This window comes from Triturus cristatus, chromosome 4_2, assembly GCF_964204655.1.
Source record: "Triturus cristatus chromosome 4_2, aTriCri1.1, whole genome shotgun sequence".
Lineage (NCBI taxonomy): Eukaryota > Metazoa > Chordata > Amphibia > Caudata > Salamandridae > Triturus > Triturus cristatus.
The window spans coordinates 879,633,214-879,649,341 of record NC_140586.1 but is presented as its reverse complement, the minus strand read 5'-3'; positions in this window follow the sequence as shown (position 1 = coordinate 879,649,341).

Here is a 16,128-nt window from a genome sequence, read left to right as displayed (position 1 = left end):
TTTCAATTTCGTTTACAGCCTGCTTCAACTTTTAGTAACAGCCACCAGGGAACAGAAGCTGAGCAGACCCTGGAAAAAAGTTAGTCGAGCTACCCTCTCACGCCACTTCAGCCTTCCATCCTTCAAAGACACCAATAATATAAACAATGCAGCAGAAGCCTTTGAGAAGGCAATCATTCAGGCACTTGACAGCGTCACTCCCCTAACTAAAGTTAAACTCAAGCATAAAGTATCACCATGGTTTAACTAGGACTTAAAATCTGAAAATTGGCCAGCAGGAAAGCAGAGCGCAAATGGAGGAGCACTAGAAATATTGAGGATAAGTAGGAGTACAACATTATACACAGACATTATCTAGACAACATAAAATTAGCTGAAAAAAGATATATTAGCAATCGAATTGATAAAGCCACAAATTCAAACAAAGAACTGCATAAAATATTAAAGAAATTCATTAGTCCCCCCTCCTGCCAGTCTGAAAGCCCTGCGTTAACTGATTGGGCCAACAAACTCGCCGCATTCTTTGAGGAAAAGATTAACACCATTTATAACCTCTTTCCTAGTTTAACTACTGAATACCATGAGACTGCGCCCGTTAGCAATTAATCCGGAACCTATCTTAAAGTATCTAAATGAGTTCACGGAACTCACCGAGGAGGATGTGAGTCTTGCCCTCTTCAAAATTAAATCAGGCTACCCGACTGACCCTGTCTCACTCCATATCATGTCCAACATTGCCCCAGTTCTCCTCAAAAGTCTAACTGACCTTTTTAATCTATCTTTAAATGGTGCCACCTTTCCCATATTCTGGAAGGCAGCCAGGGTCAAACCCATCCCGAAAAAGTCTTCTAATGATCCTAAAGAACCTAGCAATTATTGACCAATCTCTCTCCTTCCCTATTTCTGAAAGAGTTTAGAGTCCTTGATCAACAAGCAACTTACAACCTTCCTGGAGAATAAGAATAAGTGCTGGACCCCTCCCAATCGGGTTTAGGGTAACCCTGGGCAGACAACTATGCTACGCTCGTGAAGTTTGCGTAGTTTGTGCTACTTCGCGCTACGCGAAATGCATGTAGCACAGTGCCAAATCACGTAGCGTATTTGGCATTTTTTGCTCGCTCGCGGTCCTCAACGTCAAGTTGGTGACCGCAAGTGAGCAAAATGACATCCCGGCGAGACTTTTTCCTCGTTCATGATCAGCAACATCAAGTTGCCAATCGCGAGCGTGGAAAATAAACCTCCCGGCGAGATTCTCAATGCGGGGAGGTCAGGTTTCTCATTGCGAGTGGTCGCGTAGGCTCACGACCGTTCGCGATGAGAAACTACCAATCTGCGTTGAGAAATCTGCCGCTCGAGTAAAAATATGCTTGAGCTGCAGAAAACGACCGCTTGAACTGTGCAAGATGCCGTTGACAATGATTGCACAGTGCGGACAAGCATTCGGCACTGTGCAATCATCGCGAACAGCGTACTACGCAGTTCGCGTAGCGCTACGCGTATTTCGCGTAATGCGAAGTGCACTTTGCGTAGCTACACGTAGCACTACTACGCCAACTATGCCCAGGGTTAGTTTAGGGCTGCCCACAGCACCGAAACATCGCTGATAGAGGTAGATGACAATATTAGACTGGCCCAGGACAACAGGCAGTCAGCTATGCTTTTCCTACTTGATCTGTCAGCTGCGTTTGATGCTATCTCCCACAGAACTCTAATACACCGACTGTGGGAGAAAGGAATCAGGGGAAATGCCCTAAACTGGTTCAGGAACTATCTAACGGACCGAACTTCGATGGTCTAAACTGGTACCTCCGTCTCTCAAAGTCAGATGGTAGATAAGGGAGTCCCCCAGGGATCTATACTTTTTTTATTTTTCAGTATATAACACATTCAAATTTTGCATTGAAATCACCTCGTTCATCACATCGTAAAAACTCACTGTCCAAGATTTACATGTCCAGCCCAGTAGTACTATACAGTTGTGGGGGGCATGACTAACAAAAAGAAATATCATGATAACAGATATCGTATTCAAGAAATCTCTCCTCAAGCCCAATCCCCGTTCAATCCACAGATGCGCAGGGCACTTACGCCCAAAAGGACCTTCAGCAGAGATACACAGCAGCACCACGCTACCAACTGTCACCCCCAGAGTGTATGTTAATGCTACTGAGACGATCACCCCACTCCCTCGGGCACAATACCACTTTACATCTGAAGAGTTGGAGGCTCGCTTAGTATCCTCCACATATTTCCAGAATGGGCCCCATATATCCCTGGGGCGGGACGTGGGGGGCGTGAGACTGGCATAGGTCTCAGCATTAACGTTGCAATGAGCTAAACTGCGCAGCCAGTCCTGTACCTTGGGTACTGTTTTCCTATCCCAGTGTATAGCAACCTCCTGTTTGGCCAGCAGTAGTCTCAACGATGCAAATCGCCTAACCCCCTTGGGAAAGGGCACAGTGTACCCCAGCAGTGCAACCTCAGGAATAGGAGTGAGAGGTAAGCCAATTATCTTCCCAAGTGTAGAGTGGATGTCAACCCAGTAGGTCTGTAATTGTGGATGAAATCAGCGTGAGGAGCAGCGCATTTTAAACAGGTATGCAGCGTAGATGCATCTATCCTATGTGTTTTGGCAGGCGTAAAATAGGCATGACGAAGAAATTTAAAATGGAGAAGCTTGTGCCTGCAGTTCAAGGAGATTTCTTTGGTGGCCGTACAGCATTTGGTCCATTGGTCATCTGTTATTGGACCGCCCAAGTCCGCCTTCCAGTCATGTCGGAGCCTGTCGTCACACACCGGTCTCATACCGGCACAAGCTTTGTACATTTTAGAAATCAGGCATACTCCGTCAGGGTTCTCTATCACCAGAGTGAGTGAGGGAAATGATTACGGTTCAATTGGAAACGTGGGGAGCGTTGCCCACAGGGCCGATCGCATTCGAGTCATAACAAATCTGGTCATAAAACTGCAGTCAATATACCATGTGTCGTCATCTAAGGAAAATATGTGTCCTTCAGGATATAAATCTCCCACTTTGACTATGTCCAAGGTAGCCAATGTGCGTTTCACCAGGCCTTCCCCAGAAATCGGGAACCACCTTGCGTTGGGTAGAGGAAGGGCGGAAGAGTATAGGGTCAGAGTGCCGGTGAGCTTTTTCAATTTTTCCCACGCCCAGCTGGTGGTAGACACCGTTTGTATGTCGTGTGGGTCGTGCGGGAAGCCCCTAGGAAGGACTGTGGACAGCCAATCAGGAAGAACGACATCCTCCTCTGGTCACAGAAACGGTATTCTTGCGTCAGGGAGGAACCAAGCGTGCGCATAGCGATATTGTGCTACTAAATAATATAATTGTAAGTCCGGTATGTTGTACCCCCCCTTTAGTATGGGAGTGTGATGATTGACCAGCGGACCCGTGGCTGCTTTCCACCCCAAATCAGTTGGGTGAGGTGCGATCGCAATGTCCGAAAGATGTTATTGAAGAGATATAGGAATTTGGGCAGTACGACCATCTTTAGAATTGCTACCCGCCCAGCTAGTGATAATGGTAGCCGCAGCCATTGTTCTACCTGTGCCTCTAAATTATGCACTGCCTGTCCATAGTTTAAGCGTATGATAGGTGCGGTGTCTAAGTGGACGTGGATCCCGAGATATTTTACCAATTTGGAACACCATTCCAGGGGATCCCAGGGATCTATCCTTAGCCCCACTCTTTTTAATCTTATGTGGGACCCCTGGCAAGGGTGATTAGATCCCATGGGCTTAGCACAGTGTCGTATGCAGACGACACAAAACTACTAATCACCCTGGATGCTGATCCATCCAACACCAAATTCACATTCACAAACTGCATGGTCCATATCAGCACTCAGATGCAAACCAACCACCTCCAGCTTAATGCCAGTAAAACGGAGATCACCCACTTCGGGAAGGCCAATGAAGACTGGTCTAGTGACTGGTGGCCACAGAATCTTGGCCCCAGTCCGTTCCCCAAACTTGTAGTTCGCAACCTAGGAATGATGGTCGAAAACAAATTGTCCATGAAAGACCATGTTAACCATGTAGCAGGCATTTGCTATGAATTAATGTGAAGCCTACGCAAGGTTTTCCAATGGGTCCCACTTGAGTAAAGAAAACCGCGTGTGCAGGGCCTACTAATCAGCCGTCTTGATTATGGGAACGCTCTCATGGCTTCCATTAACAAAGAAATTCTCACTAAACTTCAGGTGCTACAAAATACTGCTCCCAGACTAGTACTAAATCTACCGTCACGGTCCTCGTTGGCTCCAAGTTTGAGAGCCCTCCACTGGCTCACCATCATGAAACAAATCTGTTTAAAGATCATCAGTCTGGTTCATGAGACCATCCTCGGGAATGGGCCTAGCTACTTAGCAAAAAAACTCAACTGGTACCTGCCCAACAGAACCCTTAGATCAGGAACCAAGTATCTCCTTACGATACGTACCGCCAGGAACGGTGGGAGATCATTCTCACATCTCGCACCTGCTTTGTGGAAGGCACTCCCCTTGCAGTTACGCAGGGTCACTGACCATCTGCAGTTTCGAAAAAGGCTAAAAACCTGTCTCTTCTCATCACTTTTTCCACTTCTGCAGTCGTTTCCACGTCCCTTCTATGGATTTAGCTAGTGCTTTGAGACCCTCGGTGATATGTGAGCCTAATAAAATCTTGTGACTATGACTATAATTTTAGTGACGCAGCAGCATCGTAAATAATGTGCCTTGTTTCACAATATTTACAAAGTGACGCATCTAGGCCGATGCGTCACTTCGTAAACCGTTGTGCTACATTATAGCTGCTTCAGGTATTGTTGCAGGGATTCTGCACATATACAGAACTATGCGCAGGAAACCAGGACCTCGGTGTATAGTGGTATACCAACAACCCACCTTAGTGTCCAAAATCCAAATCCGACTAGCTATAGCGTCTCATTCGTTCTCCGTACTACAGCGTAGCTACCAATGATTAGACAACCCAGAACATGTCACTCCAACTCTCTCAGGAATCGCAGGACCAAGAACACTCTTTCGCTCACTCACTCATACTTGTCCACAACATGAGTAATTAGAGACACGGTACAGTTTAAAATGTTTATTTTAACTAACGTGCTCCAAGATACAGTACACGTGCCAGTACTATCAGCATAATGCATAAACACAATATAGTCAGCATTGTTACAAGTCCATAGAATATAAACAGGGTTATCATTTTATATAAAGATAGTGGAAAAAGGACTACTGTGCCTTGCCACCCTCCCCGTGCTAGGAACTAGTTTATTATGAAAATAGAAGACCTCTGGGCTTTGTCAGCGGCCCCCCACACCTCAAGGCCTAGATGCAAGGTTTTACATCTCCTGACAAGCACAGCTCTTCTCTCTGGAAAGGTATTTCTCCAAGTGCCCTAACATGCATGCATGCAATATTAAAAGCACTCGATTTTCAGCAGTGCAGCTGTGCTTCGTGTTACGTCTAGGTGCGGGGAACTAACCAGAACAGAATGACAAGGGACATTTTTTTGACCTTGTACATCATGTGCCGACGAAAACCACAGAGAACAGCAAGAAACGGGAAAGGCAGACTGTTCTCATGTGAACAGGCACAAGCAGAGCTTTGCCAAAAACCAAGTCATGTAGTCACGTGCGCAAAAGTAGCATCATGGCAGCCAAGCTTGTGCTGCTAACTTAGCAATGTCGACAATGAACCCACCAACCTTACTATACCCTCCCCTGGTAAGTCCATAGGATCTGGACATAGGACAAATACAGAGTTCAAGAAGTGAGAGCAGAGTTTAAAAGCGTCTATAATTTGTTGAATTTGAAAAAAGAAAAAAAAATGTTTTAATGTGGGTCAGAAAACAATTCGATTTGCTAAAAAACATAATAAAAACAATCCGGCAGAGAAGTTTATGGTGAGCCAGGCATTTTTAACCATTAGAATGTATGAGCACTCCTAAAGGACATCATTGTCGTTGGTAGAAAAAAGAGATACCATCCAGTTCAGCAAGCGGAATGAACATGCATGTTCCTCACAAATGGGTGCTTCCATGAGCATGGCAGGACAACTTGCGTGATATTCGAAGGAGTTGAGTTGTAGGAGATTCTGAACAGCTGCACAGATATCCCATAGTGCCAACACTCCAAGTGCAGCCGCACGTGCCATTAGGCCAACCCCGGAACATTCTTGCTCATGAGCCACTAAGGGACCCATTAACAGGTCGTAATCCGGGTCTGAACATGTGTCAGAGCTCACCTTCAGCTTCTCGCTGGTTACCGTTGTCTTGCACAGGAACAGAAGTCGCTAGCTTCCCGACTCCCACTACTAATCACTCAGCCCCAAGAAATGTCTTTGGCTCTAACTGATCAGCAAGGGGGAAGGGGGAAATTGGATAAAATAATAACCGATAGAAGAGACTGGTTCTGGACCTTCTGGTTTTCCTATCTGGAATTCTTCTTCAGCTATCACTCTGCCTTCTGAAGACTCCTAAGGGTAACTAAGCACACAAAAAATTATTATTCCTTCTCTACTCTATTCTGTCTGTTTTCTTCTCTTCTCTTATGATTTTTCTACCTACCCAGAATCCTGAACTCTGTGCCTCTCTTCCTGTTCAACACTGTCTTTTCTTCTTTCTTGTTATTGATGTCACTAATTATCTGTAAAACATATATCTTTTTATTATACCTATTTATTCTCTGTTTTTAAACATTTTCTAACTCTTTCTCTTTTAAACCTACCATTAATGTTTCTGTGTGTGGCCTTCACTTTCTTCTCGTGATTTCTCTTCTTTCTTTTCTTGCCTCTTGCTATTCTAAAAACTGTCGTCTTCTAAATTAAGCCTTTTGAGCTTTTAACTTTTCCTGTTTGCTTCCTCTCCTTAGGTTACTGCGGAGCTGCTATAACTCTGGTAAGTCTTTCTCCTTACTTTCCTAGTTAACTGTTGGTAATGTCAATTAATTTTTCCTTAGGAACCTTTTCTCAGTAAATCCTATAATGTTCTTCATTTTCTGTTACAGGACTCTGTATGCTGATCTCTGCTGACCTTGGTAAGTGTTATACTTATTGCGTCACCAAACACTGCTTACATTTTAATGTGAACGAATAATCTATCAGTAATTAACTTAGCTTTCTTAGGTTTTCTTTACAGGTGCGGCTGAAGTCTTCACTCGTTTTTTCCCTGTAGAGACGAGGTGACTCAGTACTCGACTCCCGGTAAATAGCCCACTACGGACTCTAGCGGCTTTTCTGACCTCTTCGGTAAGTTTCGGTTTCTTGACTCAGAACTACTCTCAAACGTTACTCTGGTAAGCTTCTTACGCAAAAAATTTACTTCAGAACTGGGAACACACTCGAACACGTCTTCTCTGAGGAAATGTCTGGGTGAAGTGCGCATTACTTCAGGCGTGCGCGCGTCACATCGTCACTCTGGATTTGTAAACAACTAGACCGCAGACCCCAACGCCTGAGCGGCCATCTTAAAATTGCGGGCATGCCACAAACTCGACCATTGAAGCCCATTCGAAACTGAAACGCCTATTGAACCAAGTTCCTTGCGCTTCGCTTTGGGACTCACATTAGGGATCCTGACAGTACCCCCCACCAAGGGTAGTCCTTCCACTCTGGGCTTGGTTGGATTGCGCTGATAAAAAAGTTTTATTAGCCTAGGAGCATGAACATCTGAATCTAATTCCCAAGACCGCTCCTCAGGACCGTAGCCTTTCCAATCTACCAAATAATACAGTTTACCTCTGACTAATTTTGAGTCCAGAATTTCTTTCACCTCAAACTCCACTCCTGTATCTAGCTGAATTGGGTTTGGAATCGATTCTTTTCTCAAATTAGGAACTGCCTTCTTCAAAAGGGAAACGTGAAACACTGGGTGAATTTTGAATTGGGAGGGTAAAGTCAATTTATAGGTCACTGGACCGATCTGCTCTGCAATTGGGTAAGGGCCGATAAATCGTGGCTGAAATTTTCGGTTCCCTTTTAGCCTTAAATTTTTTGTATTCAACCAGACTTTATCTCCTATTCCTAGTGGAGGAGGTTTCTTTCTTTTCTTATCTGCGTACGTCTTATACTTTTCCTTAGCCTGTACTAGATTCTTTGATGCTATTTCATGTACTGAATTTAAATGAGCTACCAAATCCTTGACTGCTGGGACTGTGAGCTCTACATCTTGTAATGCTGAATTTGGATGTCTACCATAGTTTAGGTAGAACGGGGAATATCCAGTGGACACATTCTTCGCGTTATTATGAGCGAATTCTGCTGTCCACAAGTAGTCCGGCCATTCTCCCTCCTGTTTCAACAAGATCAACCGTAAATACTGCTCCAATTCCTGGTTCACCCTTTCCGTTTGTCCATCCGTCTCCGGATGGAAACTGGTGGAAAAACGAGTTTCTACTCCTAATACTTTCATAAAAGCCTTCCAGAAATGCGAAACAAATTGGGTTCCCCGGTATGATATTACAATCCTGGGTAGTCCATGTAATCTGACAATCTGGGTACTAAAGTGCCTTGCTAACTGTTTTGCTGTAGGGATTCCCTTTAAGGCCAAGAAGTGTGTCATTTTCGTGTATGCATCTGTTATTACTAGTATTGTATTTGTCCCTTGACAGGATGGTAAGTCTGTAATTAAGTCTAGGGTGATTGTATGCCAAGGATGAGGAGGAATGGGCAGGGGGTTGCAACAGCCCTTGAGGAGCGTGCCGTTCTGATTTTCCCTGAGCGCATATCTCACAAGTCTTTACATATTGTTCTATGTCTTTACTCATCTGTGGCCACCAATATTTTCTTTTAATTAGATCTGCTGTCTTGGACTCTCCCTTGTGGCCAGCCAACAGGTGATCATGGCATTCCTGCAAGGCTTGCTTCTGCAATGCTGTAGTCGGCAGATACAATGCACCTTCTTTAAATGGTAATTCATCACGAATTTCTCTTCCAGGTTCTTGTTGCGCCCATTTCTGCATTTCTTGTGGGGTTAGAGCTTGGATTTCTTTTTCCTTAAAGTTCAATATATCTGTGGCGCCTATAATCTTGGTATCCGGTATGATCACTTGAGCGCTTAGTGGACTTCTTTCTTCTCCAGTTCCCAACCTAGACAAAGCATCCGCCTTTCCATTCTGTGCACCCGGCCGATAAGTTATCACGGAATCGTAATCGGCAAAGTACAGTGACCAACGGAGTTGGCGAGGTGTCAAGGTTCTGGCTGACTTCAGGAATTTTAAGTTTCGATGGTCCGTGTAGACTGTTACCACGTGGTGGGCCCCCATTAGATAATGTCTCCACTCCTTGAAGGCGTCTTTTATTGCCAGCAACTCTTTTTCCGTAATCGTATAATTGATTTCCGCTGGAGTCAATTTCCTGGATCGATAAGCCACCGGGTGTAACTGGCCCGTCACCTTATTCCTTTGAGAAAGAACTCCACCAATCGCAAGGTCCGAGGCATCTGTCTTGACAAAAAAGGGCTCCATCGGATTGGCATGAAGGAGGATAGGCGCAGTGGTGAACTCTATCTTCAAATATTTAAAGGCTTGCTCTGCTTCTTCCGACCATTCGAATCGTGTCCCTTTCTTCAGTAGTCGTGTCAAGGGTAGTATTCGTCGGGAAAATTCTCCAATAAATCTCCGATAGAAATTTGCGAACCCAATAAACGCTTGGACTTCTTTCACACAAGTGGGTGACTTCCATTCTTGTACGGCTTGAATCTTCCGTTTGTCCATATGAATTCCTGCTGGCGAGATTACAAAGCCCAAGAACTCTACCTGTGAAACTCCAAAAGCACATTTCTCCAACTTGACAAATTGCTTGTTCTCTCGCAGTTTTTGTAAAACTCCTCGAACCTGTGTTTGATGCTCCTGCGTATCCTTTGAGTAGATTAGTATATCATCAATATACACAATTGCACATTGATCAATGAATTCACTGAGCACATCATTTATGAAGTGTTGAAACGCTGCAGGCGCATTACACAACCCATAGGGCATCACCTGGTATTCAAATAGGCCCAAGCGTGTCCTGAAGGCCGTCTTCCACTCGTCTCCCTCTCTCACTCGAATAAGGTGATAAGCTCCCCTTAAATCCAACTTCGTGAACATCTGTGCTCCTTTGATCTTGTCCAACAAGACGGAGATAAGGGGAAGAGGATACCTGTTCTTCTTTGTTATTCGATTTATGGCTCTATAATCAATGCACGTTCTCAACTCGCCCTGCTCCTTCTTAGGCACAATAAATAGTGGTGAGGACACTGGCGATTGGGAAGGAGGTATAAATCCATTGGCCAGGTACTTGTCAATATACTCCCTCAGGTGATGATTCTCTTGTTCCGTCAAGGCGTACACTCGACTGCAAGGCAGATTCACCCCTGGCTCTAAGTCTATTTTGCAATCGTAAACTCGATGAGGCGGCAGTTGCTCAGCTTCCTGTTCGTTGAAAGCGTCCTCAAAGTCTTGATATTCTGGTGGAATTGTTTGCGTATTTATTACGCACACGGAGACTCCAGCTGAACATAAGGCGTGAGCCGGGTTCTGTTTACTCATTGCCTCGTAAGCCCCAAAACAGTTCTCTCTACAATATGCTGAGTTCATTTCAATTGTTCTGTTGTTCCAATTGATCGAAGGATTGTGCTCTGTGAGCCAAGGAAGTCCCAATATGAGTTAGAATTGGGGGGCATCAATTAAATTAAAGTGTATAGCTTCTCTATGCCCATCTTCTTGAATCAGCTCTACTAACTCTGTGTGACCCGTGATTGGCCCTGAGGATAGATTGGTACCATCGATTGCTCGAACTGGTTCACTTCTAGCCTTGGCAATTGCTTGCAGCCCAACCTTAGCCGCGAATTTCAGATCGCAGAAATTACCCATGGCTCCTGAGTCCACCATCACAGTCACTCCTTTCATTATCATTTCACGAAATCGGATTGTCAAGGATAAAATCAAATGGGGCGAAGACGACTGTAATGTATTCGCCAGCCGATGTTCCTGAGGAGTTGATTTCTGATTCGCATCCACCTGCACAACTCCTTCTACAGGTGGTGCTGCGAGTTTTCCTTCGGCTTAAATGGACCCTTTGGCTTTCTTGGACAATTTCGCACAAAATGTCCATTAGATCCACAATACATACATAAGTTGTTGGCTCGTCTTTTTTCCTTCTCCTTTGTGAGCGGTCCCCGAATCGTTCCTATTTGCATAGGTTCAGATCCTGTGGTTCCTTCTGTACTCCTTCCTGTTTCAGCCTTAGCTCGGTCGAATCGAGGAACCGTACTTCTGTACTCTCGTCTTCTCTCTCCCCTTCGCTCTCCCTGTCGGAAATCCAGTTCTAGTACTAGGTCTATCAGGGCGGAAATTTCAGTTGGACGATTCGGTATTTGAGCCAAACCATCTTTTAGTTCATCTCGCAGGCCTCGATAAAATATTGCTGTCCTCTTGTTCTCTGGCCAATCAGTCTCCATTACAAGTTTGTTGAATTGAGCTAGATAAGCCACTAAGGTGGCGATCACGATCCTGTAAAAACCGGGTACGAACCGTCGGACGGAGCATATTCTCCGTCCGACGCGTACCCGGTCGTCAAAATATACATCCATGGAATTACGATTCTCACGGAAACACCATTTCCGTACGAATCGTACAAAACCCCGACCGACGAAAACAAACGTACAAATGCGATCCGGGAAAGCGCCGACGTGACGTCGGGACGCACGCAGCCTGCCATTCACGAACCAGGAATTACGATTCGCACCGAAGTCATCCCGCACGGTGAATATTTTCCGGCTGCCAAAAACTGCCGGGAAATCAGGACGACGCGAACAAGGAGTACCGGTACGCGACGGACAGACAGGACGACGCGAACAAGGAGTACCCGTACGCGACGGACAGACATGGATCCGAACCTACGTGTCATCCCGGCCCTCATAGCAGTCGACCTCCTCTACAGGTTCCGACGCAGACGCCGCAGAAGGTCAGAATAACAAAGGGAGGGAGGAAAGGGGGGGGGTGGCAGGACCAGGGCAGGCCACAAAACCCCCACCAAAGTCACACAGCACACATGCCCTGGACATACCTGACCCTCAGGCCCTGGTCACTACGAGGGGCTGGGGGCGTGTCCAGCTAAGCCAGCGACCGCCACAACGGAAGTTCTTGACGATGCGAACCGGCAACACAACCAGACAGGTACGTCCCGTACCCATGCCTTAAGAGCGTGGGTACGAGTCGTACCACGCCCACACCTACGTCACCCCAACAATGGCGGGACGGCTCGTACCCACGTGGCAAAGGCCTGGGTACGGCCCGCACAAGCATCACATAGCGTGGGGACGGATATGTACGGACCATACCCCCACCCCGTATGCATGGAGCGTACCCCCAACCCCAACAGTGTAAGTACGACACGTACCCCCACCCGCGTATGCAAGGAGCGTACCCCCCATGCCAACAGTGTAAGTACGACACGTACCCCCACCCGCGTACGTATGGAGCGTACCCCCCACCCCAACAGTGTAAGTACGACACGTACCCCCACCCGTGTATGCAAGGAGCGTACCCCCCATGCCAACAGTGTACGTACGACACGTCCCCCCACCCGCGTATGCATGGAGCGTACCCCCCACCCCAACAGTGTAAGTACGACACGTACCCCCACCCGCGTATGCATGGAGCGTACCCCCACCCCAACAGTGTAAGTACGACACGTACCCCCACCCGCGTATGCATGGAGCGTACCCCCCACCCCAACAGTGTAAGTACGACACGTACCCCCACCCGCGTATGCAAGGAGCATACCCATCACGCCAACAGTGTAAGTACGACATGTACCCCCACCCGCATACGTATGGAGCGTACCCCCCACCCCAACAGTGTAAGTACGACACGTACCCCAACCCGCGTATGCAAGGAGCGTACCCCCATGCCAACAGTGTAAGTATGACACGTACCCCCACCCACGTACGTATGGAGCGTACCCCCCACCCCAACAGTGTAAGTACGACACGTACCCCCACCCGCGTATGCAAGGAGCGTACCCCCATGCCAACAGTGTAAGTACGACACATACCCCCACCCGCGTACGTATGGAGCGTACCCCCCACCCCAACAGTGTAAGTACGACACGTACCCCCACCCGCGTATGCAAGGAGCGTACCCCCATGCCAACAGTGTAAGTACGACACGTACCCCCACCCGCGTATGCAAGGAGCGTACCCCCATGCCAACAGTGTAAGTACGACACGTACCCCCACCCGTGTACGTATGGAGCGTACCCCCCACCCCAACAGTGTAAGTACGACACGTACCCCCACCCGCGTATGCAAGGAGCGTACCCCCATGCCAACAGTGTAAGTACAACACGTACCCCCACCCGCGTACGTATGGAGCGTACCCCCCACCCCAACAGTGTAAGTACGACACGTACCCCCACCCGCGTATGCAAGGAGTGTACCCCCATGCCAGCAGTGTACGTACGACACGTCCCCCCACCCGCGTATGCATGGAGCGTACCCCCCATCCCAACAGTGTAAGTACGACACGTACCCCCACCCGCGAATGCATGGAGCGTACCCCCCACCCCAACCGTGTAAATACGACACGTACCCCCACCTCGTATGCATGGAGCGAACACACACACACGTGTATGTTCTAAGCGTACATATTGTGAAACAGGAGGGGTGTGTGCAGAGTCCTCCCAGCAGTGCCCAGAGACAGGAGGGGTGTGTGCAGAGTCCTCCCAGCAGTGCCCAGAGACAGGAGGGGTGGGTGCCTATCACTCCCAGCAGTGCCCAGAGACAGGAGGGGTGTGTGCAGAGTCCTCCCAGAAGTGCCCAGAGACAAGAGGGGTGTGTGCAGAGTCCTCCCAGCAGTGCCCAGAGACAGGAGGGGTGGGTGACTATCACTCCCAGCAGTGCCCAGAGACAGGAGGGGTGTGTGCAGAGTCCTCCCAGCAGTGCCCAGAGACAGGAGGGGTGGGTGACTATCACTCCCAGCAGTGCCCAGAGACAGGAGGGGTGTGTGCAGAGTCCTCCCAGCAGTGCCCAGAGACAGGAGGGGTGGGTGACTATCACTCCCAGCAGTGCCCAGAGACAGGAGGGGTGTGTGCAGAGTCCTCCCAGCAGTGCCCAGACACAGGAGGGGTGGGTGTCTATCACTCCCAGCAGTGCCCAGACACAGGAGGGGTGGGTGCAGAGTCCTCCCAGCAGTGCCCAGACACAGGAGGGGTGGGTGCAGAGTCCTCCCAGCAGTGCCCAGACACAGGAGGGGTGGGTGCAGAGTCCTCCCAGCAGTGCCCAGACACAGGAGGGGTGTGTGCAGAGTCCTCCCAGCAGTGCCCAGAGTCCGGAGGGGTGTGTGCCTAACACTCATTGCAGTGCCCATGAAACGCAAAGGGTGGAGTAGCCACAGATACCATGCCCACAAATTTCAGTCAGGTGCACAAAGACCCTGCAGTACATGTACCACATGTGTGCGAGGCTGGGAGTATACGCATGCATAGCGCAGAAAAGAAAACATGTACACATGAAGTCATGTCAATAGTCCACCTACACAAGTACAATGACTACCAAGAATGCCACGAATGATGCAGGTGGAGACATCGCTCTGCATGCATGTGCAAAGTAGAAGGAGTCCGTCACACACCCAGCTAATGTACACACAGCTCTGCGCTAAATATTGGGAACACCCTGCAGGGCAGATGTCAGGGTACACAGAGGAAGGAATACACCTTTGGACAATTTCACCATGCAGCAACTGCTTACATGAACACAGAAACCTAGCTAACACCGTGTGATGGCACACAGATCCCAGGGTCCCCCCTATGACCAGCACACTACTACATTTCCCACACAACCAACACATGATCACCACCCAAAATCATGTAGCAGCCCCACCAACAGCAATATCAGAAAAGCAGTAGTGTTCAAAGGAAATGGCTTTAATCAGCATGATCACAAATTGTATGTTCGTAGAAAGTTCAATATTTACAAAGCCCATAGGGCAGTCCAGAAGTCACAGCTGGATGGGGGACACAGTGGGATGCGTGTCCCCTAGCTTGCCTGCACAGTTACATTCCGTCGTCTTTCACAGGGGTGAGGGCATCATGTGGGGGGGAAGAAACAGGCACCGCAGGGACAGGAGGGTGAAGGGTAGGCGTCGTAGGTGCAGGGATGGAGGACTCCACCACAGGGGGTGGGGCAGGGCCAAAGGCGGAGGCCAGGATCTCGCTGCACACCTTAGCAAGGTCCTCCAGGGAATCCCCTGCACCCGAAGGAACCACAGGCCCCAAGGAGGGGGGGGGGTCAGAGGGATGGGTCGCAGCGCCACTGGGGGAGGGAGTAGACAGGGGGGGGAATCAACCACCCTGACCGAGGACTTCCTTGACCGCTTGCGTGGTGGCGTCACTGTGGGGCTCAGGGACAGAGCGGCCATGAAGGAGTCTTTGGGGGAGATGTGGCCAGGAGAGCTGAGGGGAGGGGATTTGGAGGGAGTGGATTGGGTGGAATGCGGACTCCCACTCTGGCTGCGTGTCACACGTTTGCCCCCCGACCCAGTGGGTGTGCCTACTTCACCCTGTGTGTGCGTGTCAGGAGGTGTGCGGTGGACCTTCCCTGCTGGTGTGGTGCCTGTGTGTGTTGTGGTGGGTGCATGCTGACGTCTGGGTGTATGTGGGACAGGCATGGGAGTGGGAAGTGTGGATGGGGCAGGGGTAGGGGGTGGGGGGTGGGACGTAGCGCTGCAGGAGACCCACTGCTGCAGTCAGTGTCGAGTCTATCGACCTCAGCAAGCTGCGTTGGTCAGCCTGCGATGAATGAATGCCCTCCAAGTATGCCTCCATGTTGTGCAGCACTTGGCTGTTGCCATGGAGGACATTAAGGATCGCAGCCTGACCAACCTGCAACTGCCGCTGGATGTCCACAGACTCGGCATTGGCGGCAGCAGTGGAGACAGGGGCAGGGGGTGCGGTGCCTGGCAGGAAGGAGACATGTGGTGACCGGGCTCGTTGGGAAGGGACACGAGCAAGTGGGAGGCGGCTGATGGCAATGGAAGGGGCGGGGTGAGATGTAGTGCCGCTGTCAGCTGCTGGTGCAGCCGCCGCCCACTCGGAGAGATCATCCTCGGACCCGTCAGCTTCATACTCT